The sequence below is a fragment of the Lycium barbarum genome, chromosome 11 (assembly GCF_019175385.1).
Source record: "Lycium barbarum isolate Lr01 chromosome 11, ASM1917538v2, whole genome shotgun sequence".
Taxonomy (NCBI): Eukaryota; Viridiplantae; Streptophyta; class Magnoliopsida; order Solanales; family Solanaceae; genus Lycium; species Lycium barbarum.
This window is the reverse complement of record NC_083347.1, coordinates 3784212-3804201: the sequence shown is the minus strand read 5'-3', so window position 1 is coordinate 3804201 and position 19990 is coordinate 3784212. Positions and strand designations below refer to the sequence as shown.

Below are 19990 nucleotides of genomic sequence, written 5' to 3'. Positions count from 1 at the left end.
GCTACCATCTTATGAAAGGAACCAGACGCCTTTATTTATTAGAAGAAAAAGAAAAGAGAGAATGGCTGACACCTCCCTTCTTTTTGGAGGGTGGGAGGTGATGTTTGAGTGGGTGGGCGGTAGAGGGAGACAATCTCGTTTTTTTAGCATAAGCTGCAGGGCATACTGTGCGAACAAAGTTAGAACTGATTTGGTGGCTATAGCGTTGAGTATGCTAGTGGAAAGAAGAAATGGTGCATTGCTTTCAGCATGGAGTCTTATTGGATTGGATTCTCCAATAATAAATTAGAGAATAGATGGAAAAAGAAGATAAATTTTGGAGATTCATAGCGTTGTTTGCTAGTCAATGGCGATGCCAATGATAGAGAACTCATTGATTAAAAAAAAATGTTAGAGAACTACAACAACAACAGACCCAGTGCAATCCCAGGTAAAGGTTAGAGAACTCAACTTATGCAATCCTAGTATAGGAAGATGTTAACAGAAGTGGATATCTTGCATCCCAGAGAGAAACTTAATAGCATTACTCAGGTGGTCATCACCAACTGCACTTCGTTTTTTTCCCCCTCTTTTGGAAGAATGCAAAATGAAAACAAAAAGCGGTTTGGAAACACACCGAATTTCAATATCAGAGCCAGGTTTCGATCCTGGGACCTGTGGGTTATGGGCCCACCACGCTTCCGCTGCGCCACTCTGATTTGTTGTATGTCCATGAGCAAAATACACAGACACACATGTAACACAACCAGCTGTACAATTTCAAGAAGAAAATAAATAAAAAAACCTCAATCATTTAATCTAGAAGAATATGAAGAATATAACGGAGAGAAAAATACGTCCAATTTCTATTTTCTACTTGCATTAGTAGAACGTTCTGTTAATTTATAGATTGCTCAACTCATTTTATTATATCGAAGTCTAAACGATTTCTGCAATGAAAATTACTCGATCTTATTTGAATATCACAAAAATCACTAAATTATTTTTTGTAACTAAAAATTCACTTTGATACTTAATTAGGGAAATGTTGATTGAAGTTTTTGATTATAAAACAAATTTAACGACTTTTGTAATATTTGTATAAATTAAATGACATTTTAATTACTAAAAAAAAAATTGCTTAGTAACTTTAGCTTGGTGCAATAAACAAAAATGAGTGATAAATGAGCCCTAGAATGTTCTCATTGTTGTAACTAAGTAATTACCAAGCAAATCTTTTTAGCTCGGACAGGGCCGGCTCAATGTCCTCGATGGCCTAAAGCCAAATCTTGATGAGAGTTCCTACCTTTTCTTTTAAAAAGAACTTCATATATATATATATATATATATATATATTATGAAGTCTATTAATTCTCTAACAAGTGCAATCAACATAGTAACAAATATAAGTTTTTCTTCCATTTTTAGTTAAAAGTATACCTATTTACTTTTAAATATCACTCTATTAGTCCCAATTATGTGATATTTTTCATTTTCGAGAGTTAATTTGTCATAAATTTTGAAGCTAAATTGGATAGATTAACTCAATATTTTAAGATTAAAAGCTATATATTTGAAAACAAATGCAAAGTTATAAGTTACAACTTTTGTCATATCAATTTGGTGAAAAAATTCATCTAAAAATATTGGTCAAAGTTCATATAATTTAAATCTCAAAAAACGAAAAACATCACATAGAGGGAGCAATTCTTTTTTAAATGAATTCATGAACATACTATTAGTGAAAATGGGCCACCAAAATTGGCCTAAAGACATTGTTTTGGTTGCTTTACCATTCAGCCGGCACTGAGCTCGGAGTGGTGAGAATCTTACAAATGACGTACTTTAATTGTCAATTACCTAGGGGGGAAAGTTTAAATATGTCACCGAACTATCCGAAATGTTCATTCGCGTCATTCGTTAATAGTTGAGTCTATTTATGTCATCGCTGTGATCGAAATGACACATTCATGCCACTTATAGTTAATGGCTCAAATGGCCGGTTTTAAAATACCAGAAAATACAAAAATAACATCATACATGTAGCCTCTAATTAAATGGTTCACGTCAATTACTGATTCCACAAAATTAAAACTCATCCAATTAAATTAACCGAACCTATTCCCTTTTGACCCGATTTCGTGCTCTCAAAGCTTCCATTTTTCGCTTCTTCAAAACTAAACCATCGCTGAAGGATGAATAAGAATTCTCCAGTTTCATAAAAGAAGAAGAAACACAAAGCATTTCTCTCTTTAATGAATTATATGGCGTGCATTTATATTAATTTGGACCCAAAGAAGGTACAAATATCGACTGAAAACAAAACAAGATAATTTACAATTTGTAAACAAGTACGTTTTGGATGGGTTTGGTGGGTACACTTTCATGTAGTCATTACGTGTTAATGGGTTTAGTTTGGAATGTGAGTATGGCAAGATCAAACTTTTCAATTTAATTCATGTTACACAATAGTATTAAACATCCTTCTCATAGTTTCTATTATAACGTTTTTGGTAAAATTAAGCATTTTTTTCTTAACTTTCTAATGCAATACTTTCTCGTACCCCTAGTCTACCGGCCTGCCCTTTTTAGTTTGACTAAAGGGCAAAGGTGCAAATATACCCCTCAAATTTGCGATTTAGAGCAGATATTCTTCTCGTTACAAAAATGGTGTATATATACCCCGCAGTTATAAAATGGTCAAACATACCCCTGTAGTCAAATGGTACTAACATAGATCGCAAAGCCTCAAGCATACGAAAGTCCCAAAATGGTCCACAATCTTTGTGTCGGGTTCAAAATCATCCATATTCTTTTATTCGGGGTACTAATAGTCCAATAATATTTACTAGCTATTCCTATTAGACAACTTTTTGCTAAATTTCAGATATCATTTGGCTATCTTGCTAGATAGCCCCTGAAACTTGGCAAGATTTGTAAGTTGGGCCCTTCGACTTAGCTACTTAGCTAGTAACTAGATGATGATATTAGTTATGATTGATATGTGAAAGAGCACCATGCAAACTCAACAAATAAATAAGAAATTGACAGCAAAAATAAATAAATATATTCTTATTCAACCCAACGAAGATTAAGGGGGATGGTCTAGGACTCCAGGGGTCGGAAAAATGAGGGGACGCCTTGGGATGGGGAAAGTTTTCTTTTACTTGTTGTATTTTTTCTATTTTTTAAAGTTACGCTTAATTATACATGTCATTCGATAACCGCTTCACCTAACACACCATCAACTGGTGTGTTTTATGCACTTGGTTTTATGGACACAGCCCACGGTGTTCACAAGATATACTTCTAACGAGTAGATGTGTCTATCTGGTTACTAAATAAGTTAAAGCATTTAATTCATAAATCATACAAATTTTAAAGGGCTATCTAGGTATTTAGCCTTTTCTCGGGTAATCCTAATGTTTTTTTTTCCTTCATTTTTCTACTTTTATAATGTAGATATTATCTAACAATATTATAGTTATTAAACGATGATTTCAGTGTACTAGAGACATTAATATATTAGTTTAGCTCAGTAAAAACAAAATTCACATATGTTTGGTGAAGAGAATGAAAAAAAGGACAATGTTCAATGGCCAAGGAAACTTTTTACCTTCAATTGGAAGCTCGTAACACAAATTTTACTCTATTTTCTTTGAAATCGTATTAGAGTACCGGTAATATTCATTAACTACTTTTAACGATTCACCTTGCTAATTGATAAATATGTGACAATATCTATGCATTCAATATGATATTTACAACAACAGCAACAACACCACCAACATACCCAGTGAAATCCACAATATGGGTCTGGAAAGGATAGAGTGTACGCAGACTTTACCTTACCTCTACTTTGAAAGGTAGAGAGGTTGTTTCCGAAAGACTCTCGGCTCAAGAGAAAACTTGACAAAAAAAGGTTAGATATGGACAAATAGATCAAAGCAGTATAAAAATGAAAAAAATGAGAGCGAAAAAGGCATGATAAAGCAAGCATGAAAAAAGAAGCAGTAACTGCCACAAATAATAAGGCGGTATTATGAAAAAAGGTAGTAACTACCGTCGATATACAAATGAACTAATCACATAATGTAACAGAAGTCGAAGACAATCTATGAATTAGTTGGTGTTGAGTGTATGAATTCTCTACATTCAATCTGAAAATCTATACCATTCCAATACTAATCGGGAAAAAGGTACACTTACAACAATCAACTTAAAAATATGTGATCAATTTTAAATTGAAGTTGTAATATTAACTGATAGTACTATACATTAGCTCATCTCAGCCAGTTTGAAAACAATAATATAATCCTGTACCACTCTTGTTCACAGACTGTAGATGAGGGGGGGAAAAAAGAAGAAGAAGCAGACAACAATAGAGACTAATTGAACTCAATGTGAAGCAGGAATTGATGGCAATTGGAGTAAGAGCAGGGACTGGTGAAATCCATGGCACAGTTATTTGTGATGTGTGCAGTGATTCTTCAATTGGTCCTGAAGATCATGTTTTACAAGGTCCTTTTTTTATTACAAAATTTCCCTTTTTTTTTGCCCCCTTTATTTAGCTCTTTCATGGGTTCTGTTCTTTTTCTACTGTAGTAGAAAAATAGGTAGTTATCTGAACTTGTTATTTTGTTAGTATTTTGCTTGTGGACGATCTTTAATTAGGATATTCTTGAGTAATTTCTAGATGATGTATCCTATTTGGGTCATGGTTAGTGGATATTTGCACTGTTTTAAACTTTTTTGCTTATGCTTTAGTCTGATTGTTTAAATGATTGTTAATGACTATGCTGGGCAGATAGTGGTAGAAATAGAAAATTGTTCAGATTGAGATTTAATGCTCTAGCAGAAAGGGGTTTTCCTCACTTTTAATGAACTAAAGGTCCAAAGTTTCATTCAAGTTAGCTTAAAAATTGGTAGCTGCCATCTTAAAAAGGAACCAGACGCCTTTATTTATTAAAAGAAAAAGAAAAGAAGAGAGAATGGCAGACACCTCCCTTCTTTCTGGAGAGCTGATGTTTGAGTGGTTGGGCGGTAGAGGGAGACAATCTTGTTGTTTTAGCATATGCTGCATGGCAGACTGTGCGAACAAAGTTAGAAATGAGTTGGTGGCTATAGCATTGAGTATGCTAGTGGAAAGAGGAAATAGTGTATTGCTTTCAGCATGGAGTCTTATTGGATTTGGTTCTCCAATAAATTAGAGAATAGATGGAAAAAGAAGATAAGTTTTGGAGATTCATAGCGTTGTTTGCTAGTAAATGGAGATGCCAAATGATAGAGAACTCATTGATTGAAAAAAAGGTTAGAGAACTCAACTTATGCAATCCTGGTATATGAAGATGTCAACGGAAGTGGATATCTTGCATCCTTGAGAGAAACTTAATAGCATTACTCAGGTGATCACTGCCAACTGCGCTTCGTTTTACTTTATCTTGAATAAGATTTTATGTCTGAAATACTTGTATTATCTGATATCTTATTCGTAATGTGCAGTACAAACTGAATAAAATCTTGAAAATTCAAGGACAGACATAAATACACCTCCTGTCAACCGTTGCTACCATCTATCTGTCCGTGCAGGCTTAACATAAAAATATAGGCTAAGCACCTCTCTATTTCTGCCTGTATAGCTACTGGGAGAGAAAAACAATGGTACAATAAGTCTAGACCCTTTCCTGGAAATAATTTGGATTACACTCTCTAAAAATTTCCGGAGTTTTAGGAACGAATAGGCGATGTTGGTGGCATAGGAGCACCGACAACGCCGTAATCTTCCATAAAAATAACATGACTGTAGCTGCTCTACTAGACACTAAATGGATAAGAATTCTCTGCTCAACTACTCTTCATTAGTTATTGGCTTTACTAAGTTATGTGCTCTGATAGTTTACCATTTGCTTAAGATGGTGGCACTATAGAAGAAAGACACTGAACTGTGTCATACAAAATGAGGGCCTCCTACTGATGACTCTTGTCTGTCGTTTGCTTAGGATATAACTGTTTCACATATAATTAGGAACTCCTATTGATGACTCTTGCATAATCCTTCAAGAAAGCTGGAAAACATGGCTTTCACCTACCTCTGTCTATTATATGATTAACACTCTATGTAAAGCTTTAATCCCTACTTGTATTTTGCCAACAACTTCTTCGGCCATCAGTTGGATATCTATGGTTGCTCTATAAAAGATGGTGATAATTGAATTAGATAAGAGCTTGAAGGATTTCTATGCCTCATATTTTCTTCTGATACCTCAAAGGCCTAACCGACTCTCAGAACTTATATAGAGTTCCCTTCAAGGAGATAGCTGCATAACCTGCTCAATCTACTCGTAAGCCATTTAGATTAAGGACACCAATTCTCCGATCATTGTGCAGATATGTTTAGCTGTACTTTCACTTTTACACATGACTTACAGTTGTTCTCCCTCATGACCATGACCACTGGTATCTTATGTAGCTCAGCTAGTGATTGACTACATTGTTGAGCAGTTGATAGTGTGTTTCCTACTAGGGACTGTGATTGCGATTGGTCTTTCTTTGGCTGTTGCAGTAACATGGTTGAAAAATGAATTCATGGCTGTCCTGCTTCCACGCTTTCTTCCAGAAACTTCGTTCCATGGGAGAGTTGTGCATTAAGTGCTAGTAACACCTTGTGTTTGTTGCTTAGGATGTTACCTGATTTTTACAGTGGCAGGTTAGAGGAGTAATTAGACACCACAAAACTTGAGGTCAATAGTTTTTCTTTCCTGGAACTGTCATGATTTACTTATGATTAGCGAATAATGGTATTTACTTCATTTGCTTTTTTGATTCTGCCTCTAGTTCTACAGATTCTGGCTTTTCTTTTGAGATGACATATTTCTCTGGACTGCCTTTTATTTTCTACTATATTAGAAGCACCGGTTGGTGCTTCTTTCGTCGTCCGTCTGTGGACCCCCGCCCCCCCCCCACCAACATAAAAAAAATAAAATTTGGGCCCCATATTTTAAACAGGCCCTAAAAAAAATAAAAATTGTGGGCCCCATATTCAACAACATCCAGTATTAAAAAAATTGTGGGTCCCATATTAAACAATATCCAGTATTAAAAAAAAAAGTGGAACCCACCACATCCAAACTCACGGGAAAAAAAAAGTGAACCCCATATTAATAAAATCAAGCAATATTGAAAAAAAAGGTGAATCCCATATTTTTGGGCCCCATATTAAACAGGCCCTAAAAAAAAAAATTAAAAAAAAAATGTGGGCCCCATATTCAACAACATCCAGTATTAAAAAATTTTTAAAAATTGTGGGCCCCATATTCAACAACATCCATTATTAAAAAAAAAAGTGAAACCCACCACATCCAAACTCACGGGAAAAAAAAAGTGGATCCCATATTAACAAAATCAAGCAATATTGAAAAAAAAAAAAGTGAATCCCATATTTTTGGGCCCCATATTAAATAGGCCCTAAAAAAATTGTAAAAAAAAATAAAAAAATTGTGGGCCCCATATTCAACAACATCCGGTATTAAAAAAAATTGTGGGCCCCATATTAAACAACATCCAGTATAAAAAAAAAGTGCAGACTTTATATTCTTAGCAAACACTAATATAATAAAGTTTTAGATACGGAGCACAAATTACAATGTTATATCAATCATGTTTTGAACATAATATATATATATAAAAAAAAAAAAAAATTGGGCCTCATATTAAACAGGCCCATAAAAAAAAATTATAAAAAAAAAATTGTGGGCCCCATATATATTGACCTCATACTAAACAACATCAAGCAATATATAAAAAAAAAAGTGGAACCCACCATCTCCAAACTCACGGTAAAAAAAGTGAACTCCATATTAACAAAATCAAGCAATATCAAAAAAAAAATTGAACCCCATATTCAAAAAAAATAATGTCAAAAAAGACTTTGTATTCGTAGTAAACACTAATATAATAAAGTTTTAGATACGGAGTACAAACTACAATGTTATATTAATCGTGTTTTGAACATAGTGTATATATATATATATATATATATATATATATATATATATATATATATGTGCATAAAAATAATGCAAATTAATAATGTCCAAAAAAAAAAGTGCACCCCATATTAAAAAATCAAACAATATTTATGTAATTTCCAAAGTATCTCATTAAGTCAATAATGATGGATTCATTACCGCGTGCGTATCAATCCATTATTGGGAGCAAATGAAATTATTGTACAATAACATACTTAAAATACTTATATATTAAAATAAGATAGAATTTAATTACTTTTTCATTTTTTCCTTACTCTAATAAATGTGAAAATAATTGTTGGCCCCATATTAAACACCATGCGTATTTGTAGCAAACACTAATATAATAAAGTTTTAAATATGGAACACAAACTACAATGTTATATTAATCGTGTTTTGAACATAGTATCTCATATTGACAAAATCAAGCAATATATATTAAAAAAAAAGAAGAAACTATATAAAGCATGGGTTTAGACCCATGCTTCATCGTCCGTTGTCCGTTTAAAAAAAAAAAGGAAGAAAAAAAAGTGGAACTGACCACATCCAAACTTACAGGAAAAAAAAAGTGGACCCCATATTAACAGAATCAAGCAATATTAAAAAAAAATGTGAATCCCATATTAATAAAACAAACAATGTTAAAAAACAAATGCTTAAAAAATCAAACAATTAAATCAATAATGATGGACTCTTTAGAATAAGGAAAAAATCAATTTCTACTTTGTTTCGTTTTAAACATGTAAAATTAATTTAATAATTTGAATTAGAATTATCTAAATCAAAATTTGATAAAAAATAATAAGTATTTTACACCGTTAAATTAATCGAATTAAAATTGAAAGTATCAACTGATGCTGAAATATTGCTATTGTTTTATCTCAAAGAGAGGAAAATAGTTTCTTTTTAAACAAGTCTTCTCTTTTAAAGAGTATTAATAAATTTTCGTAGCAAACACGAATAAAATAAAGTTCTAGATACGGAGCACAAATTACAATGTTATATTAATCGTATTTTGAACATAGTATATATATATATATATATATATTATCATTATCTAAACACAACTACATATACATAGATACACTATAATCCGAAGTGTTGGGCCCGTGCGCAGCACGGGCATAGGCCATGTAGTATTAGCAATAAGGGGCAACTATAGGGGCAAACAAGGCGAAGAACCAACTGTTTGTACTTTACCTGGTCAATTTGGGATATAAAGTGTCTGGCATTATGTTTGATGTACTAGCAACTTTGAGCTTGTGCGGCTAAATTTTCTGCTGGTTAAGGTGATTTCTAGCATTGATGTTAGGTCAGCGATCAACAAAACACTATCTGTTACAAAACTGTGATATCATAGATACACAAACAAATTCCGATGTTCATCATGTTTCTTTTTGCAAGTGCTGAGGTTGCTGTTCTTTGCATAACTAAATTCGGAGAAGTTCTAAATTATCAGGCATTCACAAACTTAAAGGGGATTTATAGAGTGGCAGAGACAATGCCAGAGAGTGATCGTTGGGATGTGTGCTTAGCAAGATCCATCAGCAGCTTCCATGAACTATGCACCCATATACGAAATAGTAACTCAGGTGTGAAGTTCAGCTACTATCATCCTTCCGGACATTCCCACACAGTCAGACCATTTGTGTATCGTCCAGCCAGTGTCCCGACATTCTGCATCTAGTTAGACTATGTACATCCTACGGGTTGTCTAATTTTCTTCGTGTTGTTGTATAACTTGATTGCCATGATATGATCGAAAACCTACTTCCAGACTGGCAATATCTGTTGTAAATTGTGTCTTACGTATACTCAGCAATATAGGAATCTTCTGATTCAAGTTAGGTCATTTTAGTGAGAAAAAGGTAGGTTCCGAAATTCAGTTGTATTCTAATTCATTTGTCAGTTTCTTGTAAACCTACATGGATTTTGAGGCCATTTTAAAATTTTCAAAGGATGTGAAAAAGGTGACGGATTACTATAATCTACCCGGATAAAACTAGTACTAGTTGTCTAGTTGTTGGGCTTAACGATGAATAATGACTTGCACTTCATTGGCTCAAAATAGGATAATGAGGTTTTGGAGTGCGAAAAACAAAATATCTAACTTTTCTTTATGTGTAGTTGATGATAATGGGCAATTCGCATTGCCTTTCTTTTGGGGTGGTCTTTAAATTTTGCCCCTCACATTTGCGGTCTTTAAATTTTGCCCCCCATATTTGTGGTCTTTAAGTTTTGCCCTTAGCTTGGATACCTGAGGTTCTGGGTTCGAACCCTCGCTCAGGCATAAAATAAAAAAATAATTTCGCAAGGCAGGGCTGGAAGGAGTGTATGCCAGATCCGACATAAAGTCCTTAAGGAAAAACTAAAGTTATGCCGGAGGGGGCATAACTTTTCCTCAAGGCATAGTTTTAGTTATGCCTTATGGGGCAAAACTTTTCCATAAGGAACTATGCCTTATCGGGCAGACTATTAATTAAGGCATAACCAAAAGTATGCCTCATGAGGCAGAATTTTTCCTTAAGGCAAACTTTTAGTGTTGCCTTAATGAAAAGTTCCGCCTTATGGGGCATACTTTTAGTTATATTTTATGGGGCACACTTTTAGTTAAGGCATAACTAAAAGTGTGCCCCATAAGGCGGAACTTTTCCCTTAAGGCATAATTAAAAGTTTGTCTTGAAAAGTATAAAAAAAAAAAAATATATGTCTCAAAGCAAAGTCTGCCCCCTCCGGCATAACTTTAGTTTTTCCTTAAGGATTGTATGCCGGATCCGGCATAAAATCCTTAAGGAAAAACTAAAGTTATGCCGGAGGGGGCATAACTTTTCCTCAAGGCATAGTTTTAGTTATGTCTTATGGGGCAGACTTTTAATTAAGGCATAACCAAAAGTATGCCTCATAAGGCAGAATTTTTCCTTAAGGCAAACTTTTAGTGTTGCCTTAATGAAAAGTTCCGCCTTATGGGGCATACTTTTAGTTATATTTTATGGGGCACACTTTTAGTTAAGGCATAACTAAAAGTATGCCCCATAAGACGGAACTTTTCCTTAAGGCATAATTAAAAGTTTGCCTTGAAAAGTAAAAAAAATAAAATATATGTCTCAAAGCAAAGTCTGCCCCCTCCGGCATAACTTTAGTTTTTCCTTAAGGATTGTATGCCGGATCCGGCATACACTCCCCCCAGCCTTGCCTTGCGAAATTATTTTTTTATTTTATGCCTGAGCGGAGGTTCGAACCCAGAACCTCAGGTATCCAAGCGAAGGGCAAAACTTAAAGAACACAAATATGAGGGGCAAAATTTAAAGACCACCCCAAAAGAAGGGCAATCCGTGCAAAAAGATGATAAGCCTGTGCTAGCATGGGCCCAACCAAAAAATACTAACACACTTTTCTTTTTAGTCTGTCTAAAAAAGAATGATATATTTTTATGGTTAGAAATTATTTAACTTGAAACTTCCCCTTTTTTCCTTTAATGAAATGATTTAAATGCACAAAAATATCTATGATTTATTTTAGACCATAAGTTTCAAAGATCTTTCCTTTCTATTTTTAAACTTTGTGCCTAGTCAAACTATGTCACATAAATTAGGACAGAGAGATTACCTTTTAGTAATAAATTTATGGAATTTTTATTATATAAAGTATTATAATTCAAGTAATTGAAAATATCAATAAATTATTTTACTTAGTCCGCTTCTCTTATATATGACTTTCCTGGTTTGGTTCTCCAATTGAAAGATTTGAAATATACCTTCTCCTACCGAGTTTCATGCCATCATCTCTTTCTACTCAATAACACTAAAAAATGCTTTCATGTGTTAGTGTAACACCCCGTACCTTTAACGAAAGTTTTAACCACGATCCTAGACTTAGAAAATCAGATAAAGAATGTGGGAATTGAAATTTTCTTGTGCAGTTGTGATATGGTGGTTTACGCCCATGAACAGTGGTCGTATTTCAATTTACGCCCATGAACAGTGATCGTAAACTGAAACCAAGAATTTCTGAACATTCTGGAATTTGACATTTTGAGGTCATATGGTTAAATACGGACCGTATTTCACTTTATGGCCCGTATTTCAAAACTTATTTTGAATTTGGAAAAACTTCCTTGATTAAAGTTGTAGAGCTTTGAAATACCTTTCCAACGGTATCTTACGGGGGTCAAATGGATATCTGTGCAAAGAGTTATAGCCATTTTACTGAAGAGACGCAGTGCAATCCGTATTGCAAAATACGACCCGTAAATTCAATTTACGACCCGTAAACTCAATTTACGACCCGTAAACTGAAAATACGGCCAGCACTGTTCATAATGCAAAATACAATTTCACAGGGCCAGTATATATTCATCCATATCAGTTCAAGTCATTATTTTTCATTCCCTCAAACCCTAGAACGACCTCCTACTCTCCTCCAACATCAAGAACACCAAGGTAAGTCCATTCTAATTGTTCCAACTCAATTCTAACATATATCCTTGTAATCTAAACAAGAAATCATCATTCCTAATCTAGGGTTTTCAAGAAAACCCATCTCAAGATTCAAGAATCGAGTTTTAGGAAATCTTCTCCAAAATTCAAGTCTTTAATTCAAGTTTTGGAGTAATTAAGGTATGTAGAACTTCCATCCACATGAGGGAATCTCTATGTTCTTCCCCATGCTTCGTTTCCTTGATATCCATGAAGTTCAAATCTTAGGGCATTAAACCCAACATATTGGTAGCCCGTATTTAAGTATTTATGTACATGAATTTTGTATCTATATTCGTTGTTGTATTCCTAATCTTCCATTACGGTTATTAGGAACCCTAGCTTAATCCATGAATCATGAATTCTTCCTCATGTGTTCTCATCATGTTCATATGAAACTTTATGATTTTATTTTGCAAGTTACAAGCATGTTTTCAAGTCAATTACAAATATATGATTATGAACTATTGTATTACTCATAAATCAAGAACATATTTACAAGCTATTTCATGAAACCATGTTTACAAGTTATTTCGTGAAATCATGATTACAAGACAAGTACAAGTTAATTCACGAAAGTCATGGGCTTCTTAGCCAACTATATTATGTTCATGTTTTTGGGAGTTGCACAAATTACCGAAAAGGCTCAGATAGCCTGAAACTACGTAGGCACCGTAGGACAAGGATCGCTCCGCCCAGATAAGACGATACCTTAATTTTACACTGAATGGATCCATCAGGCACGTTACCACCTTATACTCTGGCAAGGTATGAGGGCTCTGCTGGTCCGGCGAGGTACCAGACTCCACGTACCCACGTGGTGATATTACATGTCGGTTTATGAAATGCTTTCCCTACTTATCATGTTTTTACTTATGTTATATATATACATATGTACTCATGCTCATGTTCATGTCCAGGTTTTCAGTTTCAATTCTTATCATGTTATTCCATGTCCTATGTTATTTCTTTCGGTTGCTTTACATACCAGTACATTCAATGTGCTGACGTCTCCTTTTATTGCCCGGGGGCCTGCATTTCACGATGCAGGTACTGATATACAGGACGACACATCTGCTCGGTAGAACAACATTCGTATCAGCTTATTGGTGAGCCTCATCTCATTCGGGGTTTAGTCAAATTTTTATTTTATGATTAGTTATGCAACTAAGGTATGCTGGGGGTCTTGTCCCAGTAAGTATCTATTCCAGTCAGACTCATGATAGAGGTTTCATAGACTAGACAAGTCAATTATGTCATGTCAGACATTCAGAGTCGTATAGCCATTTTGGCTCATTCATGTTATTTCCGCACTCATGTTTAAACCAGTATTTTTATTAAGTATTATGACTTACTACGTTTTATAAAGACTCATCATGCATTCACATTATATTTTCACTCATGTATGCCTCATGATAGTTCAGAAAGCCATGTGGTTCGCTTGATCACATGCAGTCAGGCACCGAGTGCCGTGTTACGTCCAGGTCATGGTTCGGGGCGTGACAGTTAGCTTCTGTTGTAGTCTTAAATTTTTAAGTATAGACCAACTTCATCATTTTAAGAAAATATGTGTATAAGTTTCTTAACTGTTTATATTTCGTCTTCTATTCCTCGTTATTTGTGTGCGACGTATGTGTTTAAAATTAGTGCATTTTTATCCTTACCCAAAGGTATAAGTTTTAAATCTTTTGGTTTTATAACTTCTTTAGCGGTTTTTGTGTTCAATTTAAATCGTTATTTCTTTTTTCCTGAATTTCTCTTCTTTAAATTTTCTCTAAGTGTACCTTTACCATTTTCCGATCTTATTATCATTATTTAAATGTCCTATTTTTATTTTGCAATTGTCTCCTACTTCTTCACGTGGGCCCTACCTTAATATATATTGAATTTCAGTGAGATTACTATGTAACCAATATATATTGAAACAAAAGAATGCAAAATGGAAAAAGGTGGTTTGGTGGAAACTTACTAAAATTCAATATCAGAGACAGGTTTCGATCCTGGAACCTGTGGGTTATGAGCCCACCACGCTTCCGCTGCGCCACTCTGATTGCCGTTGTTAAATTCATGACCAAAATATTAATATTCAATTCAAAACATAAGACAACTACCGGTACAATTTTACGAAGAAAATAAATTAAAAAACTTCAATCAGGGTCTATTTGGAAAGCCACTTGGTAATTGGAATTGGTGTAATAACTAGGGTAATAATTACACAGCCTAGTAATTACACAATATTGTAATTACAACGATCTGTTTGTTTGTCGTCACGTAATTACAGTGTAATTACAAGCGTATTTTTTGGTTGTACAAGTGTAATTACACAGTTAGTTTAATTAATAAATAAAAATTAATTATCAAAACTTAAAAATTAATTTTTTTTAAAATATGTGCGTTTATAAATGATATTAAATTAGGTGTTTAACAACACATTGTTCTTGAAAATATAGTAATTAATAATCATACAGTTGTAACTAATATTGTAAAAATAATTGATATATATTTTTCAAATTAATAATATTTTAATTTTAATTAATTATAAAAATCAAAAGCACACTTTTTTTTTGTGAGAACATCATAGATTGGATGTTTGACAAAAAAAATGAATATTTTTATATATAATGCCTTAATATTATTCAAATGTCTCTCAAAGAAAATCTATCAACCGTAAGTAAAAAATAAAAAGGATGCTATGTGAAATAACAAGTCAATAGTACTGAAGTAAGTAAATTAAATCGCAAATATAACCTAAATTCAAAATCCAAAAAACAAAAAGTTTAACATAATATTGATATGTCAAATTCCAACATTACATAAGTAAGTTCGAACGTAACTTAAGTAAATATAATTAAAAAAAAATGAAAATATAAGTCTATAACCTCATTAACAACAAAATTCTCTATAACCTCATTAACAACAAAATTCTACTTTAATAACATCACTCACTATGCTAAGTTTGTTCATGACTCATTCTTCCAAATATTAAGAGCGGTAGTTTAAGAAATTAGAATAATAACACAATTATGCTAATTGAATAATAAGAAAATAAATAAAAAAATACGAGCAATTACATAGAATCAAGAAGTAAACGTTAGGAATGAGAAGAAAGGAAATGAATGATAAATATATAAAAAGAAAAAAAATAATAGCAATAAAAATAAATTAAAATAAAAACAAAAAAGAAAGAAATTAAAAAGTAATCATGTAATTATAGGGTGTAATTATACCCAATTCTCAACCCCCTCTTGAGAATTGGAGAGTGTAATTACACCCTCTCAATTACACTCAATTCTCACCTAACCAAGTAATTACTTGGTCAAACAAACATGCCAAACTGTGTAATTACATACAATTACACTCAATTCCAATTACCTGGGTGGCTTCCAAACAGGCCCTTAATCTAGATGAAGAACACAACGGAGATAAAATATTTATACATAATTTCCATTTTCTACTTGCATCTGTAGAACGTTCTGTTAATTTTATAGATTGCTCAACTCATTTTATTTTATCAAAGTCTAAACGATTTTTGCAATGAAAAATTATCCAATTTACTTGAATATCACTAAAAAAACTCACTAAAAAATTATTTTTGCACTAAAACGTCATTTTGATACTTATTTAGGCAAAATTTGAGTGAATTTTTTGGTTATAACAAAATTATTTAATGACTTGGTGCAATAAACAAAAATTGAGTGATATCATTCCTGAAATGATCCCTAGAACGTTCTCATTCTTGTAACTACGTAATTTCCAAGCAATCTTCTTTCGCTCGGAATGATTAGAATCTTTCAAATGACGTACTTTAATTGTTAATTACACAGGGAAAAGGCTTAAATATGCCATCGAACTATCCGAGATGGTTCATTCGTATCATTCATTAATAATTGAGCCTATTTATACCATTGTCGTGATCGAAATGACTCATCCATGCCACTTATCATTAATGGCTCAAATGGCCGGTTTTAAAATAATAGGAAACTCAAAAATAATACCAAATTGGACACATAGCCTCTAATTAAATGGTCCACGTCAATTACCGATTCCACCAAATTAAAACTTATCCCGATTAAATTAACGCAACTCATTCCCTTTTAACCCTATTTTCGTGCTCTCAAAGCTTCCATTTTTCTCTTCTTCAAAATTAAACCATCAACGAAGGACGAATAAGAATTCACCATTTTCATAATAGAAGAGGAAACAAAAATGGTTTCTCTCTTTAATGAATTATATGGCGTGAATTTATATTAATTTAGACCCAAAGACGGTATGGATACATTTTTTGTGCGGAGTGCCCTTCAAATGCATTGGTCTTTAATTTTGGTCCCTCAAATTGGTAGTCTTTAAATTTTGCCCCTTTCACCTAATACCATGAGGTTTGGGGTTCAAACCCTGACTCAGTAAAAAAAAAAAAAAAACAATTTCACAAGGTAGAGTTTTGTAGCAAAGTTAGGCCTGTTCGGGTCAAAGTTAGGCCTTAAGGTAGAGTTTTGCCTTTTGACATGCCTGAAGGTAAAATTCTGCCTTAAGGTAGAGTTTGCCTCAAAACTCTATCTGATCAGGCCAAGTTTGACTCAAACTATACCTTAAGATAGAGTTTCAAACTTTGCTTGAAGGTAGCAAAACTCTGCTTGAGGCAGATAAATCTCTGCCTGAAGGCAGAGTAGTGAATCCAAACTCTACCTTGCGATTTTTTTTTAAAAAAATTAACTGAGCGAGAGGTTCAAACCCGAAACCAAGAGGTTCTAGAAGGGTAAAAATTAACGACCACCAATTTCATGGGCAAAAATTAAAGTCCACCAATTTAATGGGCAAATATTAAAGACCACCCCAAAATAGGGGCATTCCTGCGAATTGCCCGTACGGATATCGACTGAAAACAAAACAAGATAATTTACGAAGGGAAATTCGCAGGAATGCCCTTATTTTGGGTGGTCTTTAATTTTTGCCCACTAAATTGGTGGTCTTTAATATTTGCCCTTCGCCTAATACCATAAGGTTTGGGGTTCGAACCCCGGCTCAGTAAAAAAAAAAAATCGCAAGGCAGAGTTTGTAGCAAGTTAGGCAACTCTGTCTGCAAGTAGAGTTTTGTATGCCTGCAGGTAGAGTTTGCATTCAAAATTCTGCCTGAGGCATGCAAAACTCTGCCTTGTGAATCCCAACTTATGCCTTGCAATTTTTTTTTTTTAATTTTTGACTGAGCGAGGGTTCAAACCCGGAACCAAGGGGCTTCTAGCGAAGGGCAAAACTTGAAGACCACCAATTTAAGGGGCAAAACTTAAAGGCCAGTGCTTTTGAAGGGCAATCCGCACAGGAAAATGATTTGTAAACAGGTACGTTTTGGATGGGTTTGAGGGGTTCACTAGTCATTACTTGTTAATGGGTTTATCATTTGCACGATTGCCCTTCAAAGGCACTGGTCTTTAATTTTTGTCCCTCAAATTGGTGGTCTTTAATTTTTTCCCTTCACCTAATACCATGAGATTTGGGGTTCGAACCCCGGCTCAGTTAAAAAAAAAAATATATATCGCAAGGTAGAGTTTTGTAGTAAAGTTAGGTCCATTCGGGCCAAAGTTGCCGGGCAAATCCAAACCTCTGCCTTGTGAAATTCCTTCATTTTTTTACTGAGCTGGGGTTCAACCCCAAAACTTCGGGTTATTAGGTGAGGACAAAAATTAAAGACCACCAATTTGAGGGCAAAAAATTAGAGACTAGTGCCTTTGAAGGGCAATCCGCACAAAAAAAATGGTTTGGAAATTGGAATGGTCGGATTTAAATCGATTTTCTCCTAAAAAGAATTTAAACTAATCAGATCGATTTTTTAAATATTAAAATCAAGCCTAATTTTCCCCTTTGGTAGAAAGTACTAGAAAAAATAATACATGTATTAGCCTTGATATTATTTAATCCCTTTGTTTGGTAGGCCTAGTGTTTGGTATTGTATTAGTTATGCACCTTATTTAGTGCTATTCTTATACGTACATAGTAAACTTATGACAACTAATACCAATACTATTTTTATTCTAATACACCCTATTCATTTAATACAACAAATCAAACCATGGACAAATAATAATGCGAGCATACCTAGTCTCAGCATTTATAATACACTTTATTCAATACCATTCTTATACACCCTACGTAACGACCCTTAAGAACATGTGATCCTGTATATATAGTAGCAAGCAGCAATAGGGATTAATTGAATTCACTGTGAAGCAAGTAGAGATACAAGATTCTCAGTTTCTTCAGTCCATTCTGAATCAGGTTCACTCCATGACCTTGGTCGAACTCCCAATTTAAGGAAGAAAATCATCTCCAACAACTCAAAAACCTTATATCTATCCAAATACTGGTTCCATAATCCACTCACAATGCAGTAACTTTTGTTGTAAGGGGGGCGATGATGTGCGGCGTGTTGTGACCTCGAAAGAAGTATTCCAGCATGTTGTAGTGCTAACACGATTGAAGGTAACTTACTTTTTGTGCCATGAGCCCACGAATGAAACTGCTGGCTAAACATAATGCAACCTGAAAAAACTCCCACGAAGGCCAGAATTGTGTGGTTATTACAAAGAAGGTTGATCGGGAGGACAGTGAAAGTCACTCCACATGTGAGCTCGTGCAGATTGTTAGCGACTTGAAGCCTGGTGATTCTCCATGGCCATTTATGATGACCTTGAAATCCATCAATTTGGCTTCCGAATACAGGGGTTTTGGCACTGCCGTAATTGTCAATTGCCCAGTGGTAGATTCCTGAAGCTAGGTCCGATAGAATATAGCCGATGCCGCCTGCTATAAGGGGACTAACCCACGTATGTGAGTCGATGGCCCCTGTTGCAGATCGTGCTAAAGAAATTAGCACGGTGGTCACTTACCATCCATGCTCGATGAGCCCATGTGGACTGTATACTCGGGTCATTGAGTACATGACTTCTTGTACTAGTCCCAGTTTTTGTGATGGGAGTGGGTGGTTCGTAATTCGCTGGTTCTGATTGGTCGGAGATGCTTTTATCTCGATATGAGGATCTTCTCTGTATCGTCCCAATTTCATCTGATAGTTGTGAGGATCTAATGGCATGGTTTTGAGGTAGTATGGAAGGCATATTGAAGGAACTTAAGGTTGGATGTACAATCAAAATGACAAGCAAAAGAGCATATAGTATTAGAGTACATTGTTTACCCCCCCCCCCCCCTCCCCCCACACACACACATATATATATATATATATATATATTGTCGTATCACGTTTGTTGACTTGTTTGTTGAAGTAAAGATGAATGAATATCATCCATGGGCGGAGCCACCTTCGGCCAAGGGTGGTCAGGTGCACACCCTTCGTCGGAAAATTACGCGGTGTACATAGGTTAAATGTTGGATACTATGAGTATATATTTAATTTTGCACACCCTTAACACAAATGAGAAGAAAATTTGCACACCCTTCGCTAAATTCCTGGCTCCGCCACTAATATCATCATAATCAAACTTTAAATAGATATATAATGTA

The 19990-nt window shown here is 34.3% G+C and overlaps 1 non-coding gene and 1 pseudogene across 1 annotated transcript; both read right to left on the bottom strand.

Moving 5' to 3' along the window:
• Window positions 1-626: 626 nt before the first annotated feature.
• Window positions 627-698, bottom strand: TRNAM-CAU (transfer RNA methionine (anticodon CAU)). The gene has a single exon. It is a non-coding gene; the product is annotated as a tRNA-Met (tRNA).
• A 17774-nt stretch (window positions 699-18472) lies between these two features.
• On the bottom strand, window positions 18473-19664 carry LOC132617575 (fatty acid desaturase 4, chloroplastic-like; annotated as a pseudogene).
• Between the last annotated feature and the right edge of the window lie 326 nt (window positions 19665-19990).